This window comes from Vombatus ursinus, unplaced genomic scaffold, assembly GCF_900497805.2.
Source record: "Vombatus ursinus unplaced genomic scaffold, bare-nosed wombat genome assembly UNPS02003292.1, whole genome shotgun sequence".
Taxonomy (NCBI): Eukaryota; Metazoa; Chordata; class Mammalia; order Diprotodontia; family Vombatidae; genus Vombatus; species Vombatus ursinus.
The window spans coordinates 17198591-17219970 of NW_020943070.1; the positions used below are offsets into that span (position 1 = coordinate 17198591).

The 21380-nt window shown below is 36.0% G+C and overlaps 1 pseudogene; it reads left to right on the forward strand.

The window, feature by feature from the left end:
• LOC114050429 overlaps positions 1-10862 on the forward strand; it is a 28890-nt pseudogene extending 18028 nt beyond the window's left edge.
• Positions 10863-21380: the final 10518 nt, after the last annotated feature.

Consider the following 21380-nt stretch of genomic DNA (forward strand, 5'->3'; position numbering starts at 1 on the left):
ATCTATCTATCTATCTATCTATCTATCTATCTATCTATCTATCTATCATCTATCTATCTATCTATCTATCTATCTATCTATCCATTAACTAATTAATTAAATTAGATAGTTTCTGACTTTCTATTGTCTTCACCTAGTATAGTCAGGTAGGTAGGTAGCACAGTGGATAAGTTCAAATCTAGCCCCAGGCTACATGACCTCAGACAAGTCATTTAACCCTGTTTGCCTCAGTTCCTCATCTATAAAATGATCTGGAAAAGGAAATGGCAAACCACTCCAGTGTCTTTGCCAAGGAAACTCCAAATGTGGTCACAAAGAATTGGATACAACTGAAAAATGAGTGAACAACAACAAAGTAGAGTTTTGGCTTTTGATAATTGCTTATTGTCATCATTATGTAGATATAAATTAAAAATAATTATAAACAATTATAAGTCATTGATTCTACCTGTAAGATTCATACATTCTAATTGGAGAAATTTTATATATATATATATGTATGTATATATATGTATGTATATATATGTATGTGTATGTATATGTTTATATATGTGTGTGTGTATATATATATATATAGTCATAATACAAGAGATAGAAATGTCATGTACATAGCTCTTTCAGGTTGATGGAATGATTTACAACACATTATCCCAATTGATCTTCACAATAATGCAAGTAAATCCATTTATTGTCTTCATTTACAGATGAGGAAACATATGAATGTTAGAGGTAGGATATGAAATCTCCTGACTCTGGGATCAGAGCTCAATGCAATTCAGCACTACAGCATTCCTTATATATGGCCAGAATCAAGTGAGATTTTGAAGTAAATCTACACTAATTACCACTATGCATTAATCTCCTCTTTTGTTTCAGATTTGTAATTTCATCAGGAAAAGGAATTCCTAGTGTGGAAAAAAAATCCCTCTGCTGATACAGATTGGTAACTGGTCTATAATTTAGTATTATTTAGTAATAGGTTCTGGGTGACATAGATAGGGAAAGTGCTTCTGCAATGATCACAGTTAATCTGTATCATAGCCAGTGACTTTTATCAATTATATGTCATGCTACCTGGCATATGCAACCCATATGAACTATTCACATATATCAGGCAAATAGACAAAGATGAGGTGTATCCTTTTCCCCAATCAGGTACCTATTTGACCTTTGACTTATAAATACAGGTCTGTGATTAATCATCAAGACTCAATCTTAGGAGCTTGGCAAGTTCATTTTCTTGCCTCCATGAAGTTGTCATTGTCATTGTTTGCCCTTTGTTTTAGAAAAGCACCAGTGACATTACAAGGTGGGGACTTGAGCATGAATTGGATTTAAATGGGTCAGAGTTGCACAAATTCATCAGCCTCATGCTCTCTTCCAAAGTCATGAAAGTCCAGTAGCATGCCTAAAGTCAATACAACTGGTGATGGCCAGGAATGCAGTGCATGACTGGTGTCTTTGATCCCTGACCAAGTTCTAAGTCCTCCACAGAACCTACTTTGGCCACCTTCATTACCGTTGAAACAAATTATTCTCATCCTCCTATTCTGCTGGAGAAAATTTTCACATGCTTGGGGTAGACATCTCCCTAACTCACTGATGGATATGAGGGCTATGGATAACTCCCAACCTGGTTTAGCCCACCTTCCCAGACAGGTGGCTGATGTGCATGTTAAAGCTTCTTGGAGCTATAAGTAAGACTTAGGTGTCAAGTGGACACCAAATGTGGAGCCCTGAAAAAGGGCTTGGCAAGCCCTCATACCAGAACATTTCCTTGAATACTCCCCATGTACTAATATCTAGATGAATGGTTCTCAAAGAATGGTCCCCAAGAACCTTTTAGGGGGTTCCATAAGGTCAAATCTATCCTTAGAATAATAATAAAATGTTTTAATTTCTAAATGGCAAGTAGTAACAGATATAACCACATAAACAAAGATTCTTGTGGGGGAAGGGTCCTCAATAAAGGTATCCTGAGATTAAAAACTTTGAAAACTGTGGATCCAGATAATGATTCCTCAATTTTGCTTCAACTGTGAGTCTGAAAACACACAGTCATGCTTATATCACTAATAACAATATGTGTATCTAAGAACTAGTTGACAAGGTAAAGTTTATGCTGTAAAACAAATCCCATTACTTTAATCATTGAATTAAAATATTTCCCAAGAATGTCAGTGGCTATCACATTAGCTAAGACAGTTAGAGGAGATAGGAAGCATTTGTGTTCACTTTTGATGAGTAGGATTATCACCACAAGCCATCAGCTATGATTCTAACTAATATGAGTAATCATACCTAGGAACAAATAAAACTTGCTTCCATTGCTGTTTAAAAGGGATTCAGGTACTGGTAAGATCTATTGATGTGAGGGAGAATAGAAGGGTTTTCTACTGCAAGGGAGTAATAGCACCTGCCATGTACTATATTTACAGCACCTGCTGACAGTAGAGTTAAGTGTGGGTGGCAAAAAAAAAGGAACCATTTTGCAGGGAGTATATTTTGGATATTGGCTTATCTTTCAGTAAACGTTGTGACAGAGGAAATGAATGTGGGTATACATGGCATAAAAAAGGGAAATTAAACCCAGGAATCCTTCTGTCACTACTTTACAAATCCTCCTTCAGCGATTAGCACTGTGCTGGAAAGAATTAATTAAATATTTGCCCAAATATATTACAAACCAATCAATCAAAAATCAAATTTCTTGAACTACTGTTGGTAGAATAATTTTCCATGTATTTTAATGAGATTTTGATTCTGTTTCAATTTATTTTTTAAAAAAAGTTTTCACAGAAAAAAACATGTATGAAAATATAATGTCTATACATATAGATGTTATTTAAAGTTCTGGAAAGCTAATTCTTTGGGAAAGGTTATTAATAGTAGATTATTATGATATATATTAATAAACTTATAGGTATATATACATATGCACATTATATATGTTTGTATGTATAGGTGCACATATATATGCATGCAAATACAATATATTTACTTATATACTATATTATATATATACATATATGTGTTTGTGTATATATATATACGTATACACACACACACACACACACACTATCTCATTTCAAGAGATAGAAATGAAGAGAGACAAAGAAAGGAGAGAATAATTCCTGTGCTAATTTCATCAGGATGGTGAATTCCATTCATAGAAACTAAATTTGAAGAGGCTCATCACCTGTTGGTTGCTGGCTAGATAGTATTCTGAAGAAAATGAATTAATTTTTAGAGGGATATTGATAAATGTTGATAGAGATAGCACACACTCTTAATAGGAAAGATCTTTGAAGTCTGAAGTATTGAAGACTTATGGGTATATATGTGTGAATACATGCATAGAGATACTTTTTAAAAAGTAGTATTATAAATAGTATAGAAGCAGTGTGGAACTTTAGATGGAATGCTAAGTTTGAAAGACAATTTAGTTCAATGGAAAGAGTGCTAGATTTGAAATTACTGGTTCTACATTTGAATCCTAGATTTGCCACTTCATGTCTTGTGTGATGAATGAAATACTCAAGAGACAGAGTTTCTGGGTAATTAATAATCAATTCACTAATTAGGTGAGCTAGCAATTAATAAATTGGTGATCAGTGCTTTCTCTTGGAAAACCAAAGACCCCCACTGGAGACACAGACACTGAATTCTTTAAATAACTTTGTGAAAGGTGCCCCTTTCAAGTGAAAATCTAAATGTAGGAGGTGGGCTAGCAGTCTTCAGCTCCTCCTGCTGAGAATGTGTCTGGATCATAAGATTCAGCTGCTTCCAGCAATCTGGACAGGGTAATCCATCTACATCCATACCACTTTAGTTACTTTTCTCCTTCATAAGCTGGTCACTTTAAATTCTAATGGAAGGTTACAAGGACAGGGGCTTATTTCATCTGGGAAAGAACTTGCCTAGACTGGATTCTAAACAGAACACTCTAAACAGAAGTAAGGTCTCCTATTTGGGTGGAGTCTGACCCAAGATGGAGGAACATGTTCAGGAGGGTTAAGGCATGTCTTTCAGAGATTGATTGACCTTCTACAGGGACTGCACCCTAAGTGAGGAAATAAAAGGAGAAAAGCCTGGATCCTAATTTAATAATTGGTTATTAATGAACTCTTTTTAAAGGTTGACACATCATAGCAAAATCATATTTTCTCTCACTGGACAATATCGGATAAATCATTTAACCTTCCCTTACCCCAATTTCCTCATCTGTCAAATAAGAAGATTGCACCAGATAAATGCTAAGATGCCTTACTGTTCTAGGATAATAGATTAAGAGCTAGAAATGACCTCAGTGGTCATCCTCATTTTACAAATGAGGAATATGAGGCCTAGCGTTATTTGTCCTCAAATGATGCAGTACATAAATGGCAGAAAGAGGATTTGAACCCAAATACTTTATCTATAAATTCAAAGCTTTTTCCACGGTACATCATTATGATGATCCCTGAATTTGGAAAACATAGTGCAAATGATCTAGTAGCATTATGGTCATTGGTAAGCCCTTAACTCCTATGTTCCATAGTCAACTCCATAAGATTTACCTACTAAGTCAGAGACTGGTTGTAATTTAAACTGGCAGATAGATACACTAGTAAATGCACAAAATCACAGTTCCTTCACATATTACAGTGTAATGTTGAGTACTGGGAATAGGAACAATTGACCTGGATTATAGTTTTGTAAGTCAGACAAATGTCTAAATCTAGCTACCTCGTTTATAAAATAGTGAATACTATCTGGCCTACTTATATCTCTGAATTGTTGTAAGAATGAAATGGAATAGTACATTAGAAAGTGTTTTGAATAAGATTTTAAAATACTAAGCAGATGTAACATATTATAGAAACAGAGGTAAAAATTTTGCAGAAAACTGATGATTTCTCAATCAGCAGTTAATCATCTTTTTCTACTTTGAGAGAACTATTTGAGGACATACAAAATAATAACTAAAATATATAGTACTTGAAGATTTACAAAATGCTTTGCAAATATAATTTCATTAATTCTTCACAGCACATCTGTGAAGTGCTATTTTATCCCCATTTTACAGATGAGAAAAGGAAGGATGAGAAAGTTATAAGTGACTGGCCCCACATCACACAGTTAGTAAGTGTCTTAGGCCAGATTTGAACTTCAGTTCACCTTATTCCAAGTTCAACACTATCCAGGGCAGGGTGGGGAACTTTTTCATATTGGAAGCCTACACTAATATTTAGTTGTGATTAAATAAGGCTACATTCAAGAAACTTCAATTAGATATACTTAAAAATGTACATCATTTTGTAAAAATCTAACTACTATATATTTTAAAATTTCAAAAAAATGAAAACAATTTGTTAATTTTAAAGTTAACTAACCTTTTAATGACTTTGTTGTGTCTTCTTTTTGTTGGAAAGCATTTGAATATTTGGTTGTGGCATGGAGGTCCCCAGTTTCAGTTGATCCTCTAAATGGGTATAAGTCATTTGTGACCTCAAGGGCGTCTGGATTTGGGTTAGGTAGGAGACTGGAGATTTGTAGCAATAATTGGCTGAAAAGCAAGAAAGCATTTTGGGGCCATTTTGCCAAACATGTGAATATTCTACTCCATTTTTTCCATATCTCAACTGGTTCTTTCTTAGAGTCAAACAATGATTTTAAAATGTCATCTACTGAGAACTCAATCAATTCCATCTGTAGTTCTTTAGGTGCCTTGGTGATATCAACTAGGTGAGGATGAAATGCTAATTTGAGTGTAATGTCATGATTCTGAAAGTCAGTGAACCTTTCATTGTATTCTCCAATTAATAGGTTTATAACAGCCAGGTATTCTTCAAATGATTCACATATTTCATTCAGCACATCAATGACCTTTGCTAACTGGGGAAAATGTTTACCAGAAATTTCCTTTTGAAGAAGTGTTTCGAAAAATGATAGCTTTTGGGGGCAGCAAGATGGTGCAGTAGATAGAGCACCAGCCGTGGAGTCAGGAGGACCTGAGTTCAAATCTGACCTCAGACACTTGACACTAGCTGTGTGACCCTGGGCAAGTCACTTAACCCTGATTGCCTTGCCAAAAAAAAAAAAAGACAGTTTTTTGTTTTTAAATGTTTGGATTTTTTTTTGCCACATCTCTTATATAGACTTAGTTTTACCTTGCAAAGAAATATTCAAGTCATTTTGGTTTGAAATGATATCAAACAGAAATGCAACATTCCTACAGAAAGCTTCTTTCAATAATTCACATTATGGATTCTATTCTTCATAAAATTTAACTATCTGTTCTCGCAGAGATAAAATTTTGGCTAACACCTATTCCTGCAACAGCCAACACACTTCAGAATGATATGCAAATCCACACTGAATATCTCATCATTCAACTTTAGCATGTTATGAAACTTACGATGCCACATTGCATTTGCATGGATAGATTTAACAATACTTATAACATTGCAAAGTGTTGCTTAAAATAATAGTTTTAGCTCAGAGAATTTGCTGATGCAAGATACAATGAACAGAAATGAGAATATCTAGATCTGTTAATACTCTCTTTTTTTTTTTATCTATGCAATAAGTCCTTCATGTTTTCCTGTCATGGAAGGTGCACCGTCAATACATACACTCACTAAATTGACCAAATTCAGTCCAACTTCACGACATTTATCTTGGAAGTTGTTCAAGATCTCTATTCCTCTTGTTCTCTTCACAAATGTCCAAAGCAAGTAACTCTTTGCAGCAAAGAAAATCTTCTGTTATGACCTGAATGGAGTAAAAAACCCGCTCCAAGTCAGTTGCATCAGTTGATTCATCCAATCAATTTAATAATACATAATTTCCTTTTGAAGTATTGAATGAAGTTATTCTGTTAAGTTGAAGGCTAATTCATGCTGCCTATCAATTATGGTTCTCCTTGAAAAAGCAATTGTTTGGACTTTGAAATGTTACTGGGATCTAAGCATCCTACAACTTCAACAATGCATTCTTTAACAATTTCTACATCACTAATAATTTCCCTTTTTCCCTGAGTATATAAGTTACTTCATTGACATTGTTTCTAGGTCTTATTGTGCTTGAAAGAACTGTCTTTGCTTTTGCTTTTCTTCTTTTAATTACTGCAATAAAACTTTTTGCACTTCTTCCTCTAATTTAAAATATTTGTGGTCCTTATGAGTGTTATAATGCTGATGAGCATTGAATTTCTTTAATGTTGATATTGCAGTATCACAAAGCAAGCAAATCATTTTATGTTTAGCAGAAACAACATAATATTGCAATTCCTAATCCTCATTAAGCAATCTATTTCTTTCTTCAGTGTTCTCTTGGTCATCTTTGACATGATGGGCTGTTAAGCAGACAAAATTATACACACACACAACACACACACACACACACACACACACATATATATATTCAAGCTGTGCAACTATTCACAAATTCCACCTCAAACAGAAACACAGAAAACCATTGTCAAAAGCTGATAACAGACTGGCATACTTGACCCCCATAAACTCTTGCTAGCTATCCTTGTGTGGTAGTGGTGCCAGTCAGGTGAGGGAAGTTAGAACTAAATAATGAGCATAGCAGGCATCAGTTTAGCCCTTATGACTCACTACTGTTCTAATTGTGCTGGTCAATCTGGGAGGATTATTTCATTGAAACTTAGTTTATTCTTTGGAATTTTTAAAACATTTATTTTAAAAATAAAATATAAATATAAAGGACAAGCAAAATGTATCAATAAAAATGAAAGAATTTGTTCTGTAAAATTTGGATTCAGTCAAAAGGCCCCACTTAAAGACCTAGAAGGCCACATGTGGCCTTAAGGCCATAGGTTCCCCACTGTTGAGCCAGGGCTTCTTAAACTTTTTTCAACTTATGACCTTTTCAGTGCTTTTCAAAGTGTGGGTCATGGCTCCCAGTTTAAGAAGCACCATTCTATACTACCTCCTTTGCCCTTAAAATCAAAAAGCAGTTTGGGTATAGAAGAAACCATGACTTATTTGATACCAGAGGAGCTTGCTGGGTTCATTCATTTGCTGGATCTGATACATACTACCCATTCAAACTTGATCTTCTGTTTACTACTTTTATGATATAGACACCAGTTCCCTTATCTATAAAATAAGGGTTTGGAAGAAATGATCTTTTATGTTTCTACCAAATATGACTATTTTTTTTTGTTGTTTTACTTGAGTTAACCAAAGTAAATAAAACTCTTCCCAAGTAGCATGATTTCCAAATTGTGGCTTGGTGACATGATACTAGCCTCTTAATCTCACTTGCCATTTTCTGTATTTGTCATCTACACATCCTGACCCTAATATTTCCAATAGGAGTCTACCAACTGGCATCTGATTTCTAATTGAATCCTTTAGAGAAAGTATACTATAATGGACTTGGAGTTAACATACTTGAGTTCAAATTCCACTTTTTTTCTACCTTAGCAAGTCTGATTTTTTTCTCTAAGTTTCTATTTGATTGACATATTTCCCCACTCACATCTTCCTCTCCCATCCTCCACTCCTTCTCCTTTCCTTCTTTCTTCCCTCCCTCCCTACAATGTTTTCTATGAGTCCCTAGAAGATTATCCTCTGGATGAAGATGATGATGCTTTTCAAGCTCTGGGGGAAGAAGATAAAGATATTGATCAATTAAATGATGAAATATTTGGAGTAGTTGCAGTTGTTGATAATTGGCAGGAAGCATATGAGCCCCTGGCTGAATTGGAAGAGAAACTAGTGGTGCCAGTTGAATAGTCGCTCAATGGGAGCACTGATGAGATGGACTTTCTGGGAGACCATGAAGAAAATCTGGCAGAAAGACTCAGTGAAATGGTGATTGACAATGAACTGAAAGACCTAACTATAATGAGGGCACTGCAGACCAGGCCTGCTGTGTAGCCTGGAGGTCTCAAGTCTTGCATTTGGGATGGCTCTGCAGTTCTGATATGAATATGACATGGACCACTGCTTGCTCAGGAAATGCCCACAGTGTCTATGTTGGAATATGTCTTACCATCAGAGACCCCTACAGGGCCCAGAAGAGGAGCAGGACCTTTCTGAGCGGGCATTACCAAGTCATTCAAGTTCTCTCATCATTGGGAGCCCCCCTGCTCCTGGTCAGAGCAGGCATCCCAACAGGCACCTCACCTAAGCAGATGGCTATATCAAGCCTTAAGCAGCAGATTCTTTGTTTGAAGCCTATTCATGTTCATGCCCCAAATGCAATATCAATATCTTGCTCCCTATGGCAAGAGGATGTCTCCAAACCAGCTCTGTTGTGTTGCAAATTTTTCCCTTCTGGGCCACCCATTCCCTCCCAGTGTCACTCCTGTATTCAGCTCTATTCAGAGAACACATCTTCTAGGAGGAACACAGCCTGGATGGATGTTTCCCAGAAAGTTTGTTTTTCTCTTTGGATTTGTAAGCAGTGCCCTTGCTTCCATGAATCCCAAGCAGCTTCAGGGACAGATTGAGCAAATGATTTCCCCAGCTCTTGGCTTCTGTGCCTTCTTTGGCACACCTCAACCAGCTATGCTATCCACAGCACAGCAGCATCCCTCTTGCCCAGGACCTCGCTTGCAAAACCTAAGACCTCACTCCCAGGTGTTCAGACCAGACACAATTCATCTTTACCCACAGCATTGTTGATTCTTATATCAGAAAGGGCAACAAAATAGAGATCAACATTGAAGTATAAATTGTGCAACTGGGGATCAAAGAGGTCACTAGAACAACCATCAGGAACAGCTACAAAAGGACCCATATGCCATTTTATGGTACAGCAGGAAAAAGATTGGGTTTTGAAGATCCAGATGATGCTATTACAAAACACTGATCCCTGCTTAGACGACTTTTATTACCTGAACTACTCTGAGAAACTGGAGAAACTCTTAGCAGCTGGACAAGTGCATGGAGATGGCCCCAAAGGGAAAAAAATGTACCAAGCTGATCATCCCCCCAAGTGGCAAAATTGGAAAATGCTTACAAGACACTGCAATCTGAAGGCTCTTTGGGAAAGCTTGTTGTCTCTGGTGTGATTAATCCCCAGGAAATGATGAATGCTGCGGTAACATCCTGGAGCAAAGTGAAGATAATGAGACCAAAGAGAAACAAGTTCAGAACAAGAGAGGAAAGATTCTCTTTACAATTGAGAAAACCAAATCTGCACCTGGGTATGCAGGCTTGTGAAAGGCTCTATCTTCTAAGCCCGGAGGAGGAGCAGCAGACACTGATGGAGGAGAGAAAGCAGAAGATATCTAGCATGTAAGACAACCTGGGGGAAAATTGCTTGGGCAAGAGGGGCCAAGTGATCACCACTTTATGCAGATCATGTATATCCCTAAAGGGAAGAGAATTGTTGTCAGTGTTCTCCCTTTCTTTTCCAAAGGGCAAGCAACTGATATCCTTATGCAAACAGCCAGGAACCTGCCCTTTCTGATCAAGAAGGATGCCCCAGATGATGTTTTGCCTTGCGTATTGAGTCCCTTCTCCTTTCCGCTTTATCATCTTCCATCAATTACTGTCACTAGCCTTCTGCAACCTCAAAGTGCAGCTGCCCAAGCACCCACCAACCCACACTGCTCTGCTGTGCTCCAGAGCAAGTTTGACCTGTCATTACTCTATCTGGTCCTGAGCCAAGGAGAAGAGCTGCAGGGTTCAGATGTGTCTAGAGAATTAATGCAGGACAATCAGTAGACAGAGATGATGTTCATGGCCACAAGAGAACTCAGATTCCCCAAGTGACCCTGGCTAAGGCTCTCTCCACACCTGCAAACATAGAATCCTTTTTTTCTCAAATATGTTGACTGCCAGAAACTGAACCTGCTTGAGACGAAATTACAGTTAGTTCAGGGGATATGTTAAAAGGACTATGGAGGCAGCTGTGTCTCTAGGTGGCTTCTATCTGCACTTCTGCCATCACCAATGGACTGTTTTCAGCCGGGAACAGAAGGTGGTTCCTTCCCCAAAGCAAAATCTTGTGGGATTGTTTCTCATCGATAACTGGTATTTGGACATAGCCCCAATCTCCTGCTTCCTCTCCTCTAGTTGGAAAAAATGACTGGCTATGACTTTTGCTGGTTTCTACTTTTCACTACTAGGTCATAATTCTGTATGCCCCACCTTGACCCAAATTCTTTTTAATTTCACTGTTTTTGTTTTGTTTTGCTTTGTTTTGGCTACAGTCATAGACGTAATCTCTTTAATTTGCATTTTCCCATCATTCATGATGAGAGTAAATTATAACCCACCAAAAATATTCCTACCCCTACCCTGTTTGATGCTTTCCAGTTCCTCACTCCTTATTAACAAGACTCTAGGAGGGGAAATTAGATAGAAATCCTGATATTTTTGTCATCTCCAGTTCCAAAGGAATGATGTGATGACTTGGGGGAAAAAATCTCTCACTGGGCACCAACTCTTTCTAAGTAGCAGCCAGCTGGAATATGGTGAATGTGTCTACTCCACCCCCACATCTAACTTGCTGATTGCACTTCCTGCTAGCTTATACAAATATGGGTATCCAACCCCGAGATAAATCATCGAGCAATGCCCTATCTCATTAGGTGCCCAACTCTGCTCAGAAATTCTCATTTGTCTCCTCATTGCTCCTTTTCCTTCTGTTTTCATCTCCTCACTGTGGAAACAGCACGCACTTAGTTCTTTTCATCCTCACTGAAACCATAAGAGAAATTATTTCATCTTTTCTGTCCTTTTCCTTGAGAGACTGCACATCATGCATCCTGCACGATGACTGATTCTCTCCCATACTCTGCTTTAGCAGTGTAGGTTAACTGCACATCTTTGCACACTTCCCTACCCTGTCTTCCTGGGAATGCTTTAGAAAACTCTTCTGTGTCTCTTCTGTAACCATTTTTCATTTGGTTTTTAATGGATAGAGGCCTCCAACTGTAACCATGAATTCTGAGTTTGACATGGTCCTCCCTTCTCTCCCCACTTCCCACCTTTAAGTATAGTCACTGTCCCAGCTCTGTTTCACTTGAGTCCCATTTCCCGAATAACTCTAGGGCCTGGGTTTGAAGTCCAGCAGGAACATCACCTTTCATTGTCCCCATTTCTTTAACAAAGTTAACCAGGGGGCCTGGGTTTTATACCCAACAGGTACAGCCCCCAGGACAATTTCATCTGATAAATTTTCATTATCATCCTATCTTGTTTCCTACTGTTCACACCTTGTAGAATGTGGTGGAAAGTAGAGATTGTTTTATTTAAGAAGATGAACATTTTGAACATATATGTATCGTACAACCAGTGAAATCCTCCATTATAACCAGCCTCTTTTCCATCACTCTTGATTCATCATCTCTTGCCCTTATCCAGCTCCATCTTCTTTCCCAACCATCCTTTCCCACACTAACATTAAGTTTTTCTCCCAAACCATCACTTATTGAATATTTCTACCTGTGTGCCTTCCTCTTTCCTGCCCCCAGCTGGTCAAGTAGACATTTCATTTTTTCCTTCCTGTGCTTTTACCTTTTTTGTTTAGTTCTGATTAATTAAAATTAAAGTTTCTAAATTTACATTTTATATAGTATTATAAATAAAAAATGTATACTTGGAAAAAAGAAAATTATATATAATAAAATTGCATATGCATAGGCATGGGGATCATTATTAATTGGTTTGTCATTCTATTAAGTTGCCATAACACTCACAAGTAAGAGCCCTGGTCCCTTTCTTTGATAAATAAGCATTAATTATGTTGTTTTCTTGTACATTCAAGAGCTTCAACTTTCCCAAAGCCTGACTGTTTTCCAAGAATGTTCTAAGGATTTGTTGCACTACTCACAAGTCTGATGTTATTTGACATATGCATTACTATTCATTCAATTTCTACACTTCATTTAGTTAAGAGCCTCTAAATAGGAGCAGTGTTAGCCTGGTCTTTTTCTGGGAAGTTTTTCATGGGGAAAATTTAGGTTCAACTTCTTTGCCAACTTTTTTTAAATTGCATTGCCATTTTGTAGAATATTAGGCATTGAGATGACAGAGGCTTAATTAAGTGCTTCCAAAATGGTCATAAATGAAAAAAAATGCTATGAAAATATGAGATCTGAGGCAGAACCAGGATGGTGGAGTAAAGGCAGGGATTTACCTGAACTCTCCCCCAAACCTTACCAAATACCTTTAAAAATTACTCTAAATTAATTCTAGAGCAGTAGAATCCACAAAAAGAGGGACTGAAATGAATTTCCAGCCAAGACAACTTGGAAGGTCAGCAGGAAAGGTCTGTTGCACCAGGGTGAGAGAGAAGCACAGTCTGGTACAAGCCATGGCCAGTGCAGACCAGGCCTCAGACAACCAGAAGTAGGCCTTGGGATGACTGAATCATTGGCAGCAGCAGTGGTTTCCAGATCTCTCAGCCCATAGACACCAAAGAACAACTTAGATGGTCAACAAGAAAGGTCTGTTTCACCTGGGTGAGAGTGGAGCACAGTCCAGCAGAAGCTGGGCCAGCATAGCCCCAGCCCAAGCAAACCAGGAATAGGCCTTGGGAGTGACTGAATCAGCAGCAGCAGCCACTGCTTCCAGAGCTCTCAGCACTGAAATGGCAAGGGGTTGAACAACTGGTCTAAAGGGGATTACAGGGGTCTTTTTTGCTAGCACTGAGGCAAGACTCTGTTGCTTTGCCTATACTTGTATTCAGGTCACAGACCTTGGTGGCAGTCCTAGGGTGAGGAGGAGCACTAGCATAGTAGAGCTTGTATTAGTAATGGAGGGGAGACCCTCCTCACAGTTCCAGGACAGAAAAGAGTGCTTGTAGTCACTCACAAATGAGAGCAGAGGCCAAGAGAGGAGTAAACACCTCTCCCTAGATCATACCAACTTGGGAAAAATGAAAACTCACAGGTCCCTGGAAGTATCTCTGAAACCAGCTGCACAAAACCTCTGAAGTTTGGGACAGTGCACCCTCCACTCTGGAAGCAAAATCCTACTTTAACAAAGAGTTAAAAAGTCAAGTAATTGGCTGGAAACATGAGCAAAAATCAAGGGGGGAAAAAAACAACCTTTGACCATAAAAACTTACAATGGTGATAAGGAAAATCAAAACACACACTCAGAAGAATACAACAAAGTTAAAGTTCCTCCATCTAAAGCCTCCAAGAAAAATGTGAATTGGTCTCAGACCATGGAAGAGCTCTAAAAGAATTTTGCAAATGAAGTAAGGCAAGTAAAGAAAAAATTGGGAAGAGAAATGAGAGTGATGTAAGAAAATCATGAAAAATGAGTCAACAGCTTGCTAAAGAAGACACATAAAACACTGAAAAAAATAACACCTTAAAAACACATTAGAAAAAAAAAAAACCACTCTAGGCCAAATGGAAAAAGAAGTCCAAAAAGTCAATGAGGAGAAGAATGCCTTAAAAAGCAGAATTAGTCAAATGGAAAAAATAGGTCCACAAGCTCATTGAAGAAAATAATTACTTAAAAATTAGAATGGAGGTAATGGAAGCTTTATGAGAAATCAAGAAACAATAAAACAAAACCAAAAGAATGAAAAAAAAGACAATGTAAAAAATCTCATTGGAAAAACAACTGACCTTGAAAATAGATCCAGGGGAGATAATTTAAAAATTATTGGACTGCTTGAAAGTCATGGGAAAAAAAAAAGTCTAGGCATCACCTTTCAAGAAATTATCAAGGAAAACTGCCCTGACATTCTAGAACCAGAGAGATTGGATTGTGTGGTTTGTATGCCCTAATTTTTGTATAGGTTCCATGCTGAGAAAAAGTATATTCTTTTCTATCCCCATTCAATTTTCTCCAGAGGTCTATCATATCAATTTTTTCTAAAATTTTATTCACCTCCTTACCTTTTTTATAGTTTATTTTATTGTTAGATTTATCTAGTTCTGAGAAGGAGAGTTTGAAGTCCCCCCTAGTATAGTTTTGCTGTCTATTTTTTCCTGTGACTCACTAACTTCTCTAGGAATTTGTATGCTATACCACTTTGTGCATATGTTTTTAATATTGATGTCACTTCATTGTCTATGGTACCTTTTAGCAAGATATAGTTTCCTTATCTCTTTTAATTAGATATATTTTTATTTTGCTTTTGCTTTATCTGAGATCAGAATTGTTATCCATTTTTTTTACTTCAGCTAAAGCATAATGAATTTTGTTCCAGCCTTTTACCGTTATTTTGTGTTTATTTCTCTGCTTTAAATGTGTTTCTTGTAAGTGACATATTGTAGGGTTATGATTTTTAATCCATTCAGCTATCTGCTTCCATTTTATGGGAGAATCCATACCCATTTTGTCTCTCTTTATAATAAAACTATCTGACTATCTTATACAATTTTCTGTTATGAACAACAGAATACCTAAAATTTGAGAGACACTACCTGTGATCTTCCACTAAGAACTATCATGAGGGAACAGATTTGATAAAATTAATATTTGTATCTTTGTTTCAGAAACTTCTGATAAGAAAAATGTGCCCCAAACCTAATAAAGGTGCTGACACTCTTTCCAATGAGACATATATATATATATATATATATATATATATATATATATATATGTATATATATATATATAGCCAAAGTTCAACAAAGTACTTGTCTGGCTTAATCACAAGAAATACATACACATTTTGAGAGAGACAGTAAGAAACAGACAGTGACATAGAGACACAAGCACAGAGACAAAAAAAGAGACAAAGATAGAGAGACAGAGAGATAGAGAGACAGGCATAGACAGAGAAATAGAGACAGAGACAAAGGGGAAAGAGAGAAGGTTATGAAGGTTATGAAGGTTATGAAGCAGAAATTCCTAGCTCAGTGCAATTACATATATATATAATATACATATATATATATATAAACTTCAACACAGTGAAAAATGGAATCCTTAAAAGAACCTTAAAGATATGAGACACATGTTTATTTCTGAAAAAAAAAATATGGGAATGGATTACTACTTTATATCATTCATGACAAAAAGAGCCCTCCTGCACATAAATGCCAGAGAAGATTGGCATACTTTGACACTGTGGAAATAATGTTGCATTTGAATTAGAAGACATAGGTTTATTTGAATCCTGGTATTACCCATTACTAATACCATTACCATTACTTGGAAAAGACATTTACATTTTCTGGATCTGTTTCCTACTATACAAAATAAGGGGTTTGAACTAGATAACTAAATTTATGAGCCTGTGATTTACTATCTCTAGCACCAGTCATTAGGAGAAAAGATCAAAGATCAGGAGTGCTAGTTTTTTTTTTTTTATTTCAACAAAGAAGGAGAAAAGAGTCAAGAGATAGAGTGCTCAGGAAAAAAAATGCATATTAAAGCCCTCACTAATCCAGCTTATAATAGCCTTTTTGTTTGACTGTTGGACATCCCAAGAAGTATTGCATTGGCTTTGACCTAGCTACCATTCCTGGAGTCTCTGTTTTTGCTCCTGGAATGTCTTGGTCTTGGGGAGAGTTATGATAGAATCCATCGACTTTGGCAATAGATTGGATATGGGGGTTATATGGGAACAAAGGAAGAACAAAGGGGAAATCATTATTTCATAATAGAAATGCATAAGATAAAGGAGTTATTGTCATCATGGAAGGGTTGGGAGACTGGGCATCACTTGAAGCTCACTTTAATGTGAACTAGGTAAAGGAAAATTGAATAGAATGAGAGAGAGAGAGAGAGAGACAGACAGACAGAGACAGATTCAGAGAAACAAAGAGACAGAGAGACACAGAGAGTCAGAGAGAAAGAGATTTTAGTAAAATGGTAAATAGGAGATGACAGACACAAGAGGGAATTAGAAAGTGGCATAAGAAGGAGGGCAGGACAGAGAAGGGAATATGCAAAACAAACTTGAATATTAGAGGGAGATATATATAAAGGAGGCAAGAACAGGATAGATAGGTATAAATAGTAAAAAACCTGGGATGATGAGTAGGATAAAAGTACAAGAAAAGCTGCAAGGGTAGATTTATGTCACTTTTATGATCTTGCACCAAGAAAACTCCCTCTGTTTTGCCACTTTCTTATTTGTAAAAAAGGGGATGAGAACAAGGAGAAGAAAAAGTGGAGAGAAATGCATAGTTAATAATTGTTAAGTGTGAATGTGAAGACATTAAGTGGAAGAGGATAGCAGAATGGAGTAGGAAGCAGAATCTGACAACAGATTATTTGCAAATAATATGTCTGAAAATCAAGATTTCTCACAGCATCACCAGCCATTTCTACCTTTCAGGTGAAACCTTCCACATATCTTACCTCCCTCATTAAAATGTGAATTCCTTGATAATTATTGGCAGTCTCTATTTATTTTTAATTATTTGGACTGCATTTTCCTTTCTAATGTTTTCTTTTGCATTTTGTTATTATTATATAAAATGCTTTTGATTTTTGAGGGTTTATTTGTGACTTGAAACAGATGAAACTATTATTTTTCTCACTAAGTGTCTTGGCTGATTTACCAGCATTTTCTAAGTAAATTGCCATATTATCAATATATAGGGATTATTTTATATTTTTATGTATCTTCATTCCCTATTTTTAATCTTATAACTATGTCAAATGATAAATGGTACAGTGGGCCTCCTTACTATGATCCTGTACTCATTGGGAAACCTTGTATTATATTTCTATTGCATATGATACTTAATTTTAGTTTTAGATAGATATTTTTAATAATATTTTAAAATGGGCATTCTATGGCTATATTTTGTAAGATATTCAGCATAAATGAGTCATATAGTTTGTCTAAGATTTTTTTCTGAAATTCTTAGGATAATTTATTAGGATTTTAAGGATGTATATTTTTAATAAAATTATCTTGATTATTTTACTAATGTTGAACCATACTTAAATTCTTGATATAATATAATTTGCTTATTAAAAAATGATTTCTGGGGGGTGGAGCCAAGATGGTGGAGTAAAAGCAGTGACTTGCTTGAACTCTCCCCCAAACCCCTCCAAATACCTACAAAAATGATTCTAAACAAACCTTAACGTGGCAGAACCCACAAAAAGACAAAGTGAAACAAATTTCCAGCCCAATACAACCTGGATGGTTGATCAGAAAGGCATATCATGCCAGCGGGGAGAAAAAAGTGATTTTCCAGAAAAAAATGTTGTAGTCTGCTTAGCAAGATTTTAGTTAGAATGTATATCATTAATCATTATTAAAATTAATCTACAATTCTTTTGAACTTTTTTTCCTTACATAGTTTAGGTTTTATAACTGTATATTTTTCACTAATAAAATATGGTATGGTACTTTCTTAATTTGATAAAAGTGTATAATATTGGTAATAATAATTCTTTAAAAGCTTGATAGCATTCTCCTTTGAATCCACCAGACATGAGTATTTTCTGGCATTTCCCCTACTGTTAGTTTTTGACTTTTTATTTTTTTTATTTTTCCCCTAAGATTAGATTATTTGAGATTTGTATTTGGTGTTCTGTTTACTTGTATTGCTAATTTATTCATCTTTTTTTTTTGTATTCTCAGTTTTGGTAGCAAATATTTATTCACAATAAATTCTGATTACTTTTTTTTTACTTCTTTAAATTTTTCTCTTGATTTCACTTTGTTCATTTGTAATCAGTCAACAAAGCAATTATTGCTGCCTACTTTTTTTTTAATTTAGTGTTTTATTTTCCCCCCATTACATGTAAAAAATTTTTTAACATTTGTTTTTAAAACTTTGAATTCCAAATTCTCTCCCTTCTTCCCCCATCCCCCATTTGAGAAGGCAAGCAATTCAGTAAAGGTTATACATGTATAGTCATGCAAAACAAATCCATAATAGTCAAGTAAAAGAAAACAGGAAAAAAAACTCAAGAAAAATAAAGTAAAAAAAAATATGCTTCAATCTGTATATAGACACTATCAGTTCTTTCTCTAGTGATGGATAGCATTTTTCACCACAAATACTTCAGAGTTGTCTTGGATCCTTGTATTGCTGAGAAGAGCTAAGTCATTCACAGTTGACCATCTTACAATATTGCTGTTACTTTGTACATAGTACATTTCATTTTGTATCAGCCCATGTAAGTCTTTCAAGGTTTTTCTGAGAGCATCCTCCTTATAATTTCCTATAGTATAATAGTATTCCATCATAATCACATACCACAACTTGTTCAGCCTTTCCCCAATTTATGGGCTTTCCCTCAATTTCTAATTCTTTGCCCCTAGAAAAGAGCAGTTATAAATATTTTTTTTGTACATATACATCCATTTCTCTTTTTCTGTTGCTTTTAGTATACAGGCCAGGTAGTGGTATTGCTAAGTCAAAAAGTATGCATGGTTTTATAGCCCTTTGGGTATAGTTCCAACTTGCTCTACAGAAGGTTGAATCAGTTTACAACTCCACCAACAGTTCATTAATGTCTCATTTTCCCCAAATTCCCTGCACCATTTTTCACTTACCTTTTATGTCCTATTAGCCAACCTAATAGGCATGAGGTAGTGCCTCAGAATTGTTTTAATTTGCATTTCTCCAATCAATAATGAGTTAGAGCATCCCCTCACATGGTCATAGACAGTCTTGATTATCCTATCCAAAAATTTATCTTATCCCCACATCATCCATCAACTGAGGAATGGCCCTGATTACCCCACCTGAAAATTTATCACATCCCCAAATCATCCATCAACTGGGGAATGGATATCATCTTTGCATATTTGACTCAGTCCTCCACATGCTTGAGAAATGAGGCCTTCATCAGAGAAATCTGCTTCAATTTTTTTTCACATTTACTATTGCTAACTGTATTTCCCTCCATTCTATCCCCTGATATTTATGCTATTCTCTCTCCCCTTTCACCCTGTCCCTCCTAAAAAGTGTTTTGCTTCTGACTACTTTCTCCTCCAATCTGTACTCCCTTTTATCACCCCCCTTCTCTTAGCCCCTTCATCTTCTACTTTCCTGTAGGGTAAGATAGATTTCCATACTCAATTGCATGTGTATGTTATTTCCTCTTTGAGCCAATTCTAATGAGAGTCCTGCCAACTTTTCAAGTTGTCTTGGGTTGGGAATTTGTTTCACTCTGTCTTTTTGTGAGTTCTACTACTCTAGAATTTGATTTGAGTCATTTTAAGAGGTATTTGGAGGGGTTTGGGGGAGAACTCAGGCGAGTCATTGCCTTTATTCCACCATCTTGGCTCTGCCTCTAAGTTGCCTACTTTGTGACAGTCACTATAGGTTCTGGAAGTACAAAGAAAAGGAAAAAAATGGTTCTTTTTCTCAGAGAGCTCATAATCTGTTGAAGGAGATAATACTCAAAAATCTATGTACAAACAGTATTTATATAGGGTAAATTGGAGATAACTTCAAAGGGAAGACACTAAGATTAAGAAGGATAGTTGATGCTTCTTATAGAAGGTGGAATTGTAGCTAAGAGGCTAGAAGGCAGAGATGACAAGGGAGAGAACATCAGGTGAAAATAATAGCCAATGAAAATTGCTGAAGTCCTGAGATGGAGTGTTGTATGTAAGGAATAGAAAGGAGACCAGTGTCAATTCTTCACAGAGTATTTGTATTACCTAATGCAAGGTGTAAGAAAATTTAAAAAAAAAAAAGGTTGGAAAGGGCCACATAGTGGAGTGATTTGAAAATCAAAAGGGAGGATTTAATTTTGATTCCATAAAAAATAGAAAGACATTTTTGCTTTGATATTCAATTATTAATTCCTTCCTTTTTTTCCTATTTTGTTAATGAATGCCTGGAAATTTTGTATGGGAATACTTTTCCCCTCTGAGGATTGCCTTAGCAGCATCACAGAAAGTTTGGTGTGCTGTTTAATCATCACATTTTGTATAATTATCTTTTCCATAATTTGTTATTTAGCTCGCCCATTATATAGGATTTCAATTTTTATCTCCTTTTGTGTGTGTGGATTATCTTTAATTTTTATGGATACATTATTTAGTTGTAAACCTTTATGTTACGCCATTTGCAATATATTCCAAGGTCTCCTCTCTTTAAGGAACAGCTTCCAAGTCTTGTCTGATTCTTATTTTAAATTGTTGATATTTTATTTAGCCAAATATTTTTTTTTTCTGAACTGAATGCTCTGAATTTTGACTAAACGCTCTGGGGATTTTTCAATTCAGTTTCTTTCTAAAAGTGACTGGTGGATTTTTTCAATTTTTACTTTTCCCTCTGTTTCTTAATTCCCTTGGAAGCTTTCTTTTGTAATTTCTTGAAATAAGGCAGACAGATATATATGTATATATATACATGTACATATATACATATATACATATATATACAATTCATTTTTAAATAGTATAATAGTTTTTAGATTATCTTTCCTCAATCTGCTTCCAGGTCAGCTGAATTTCTAAAATGTCATATTTATTACATTTCTTTTTTGCAATAATATTTTGGGAAT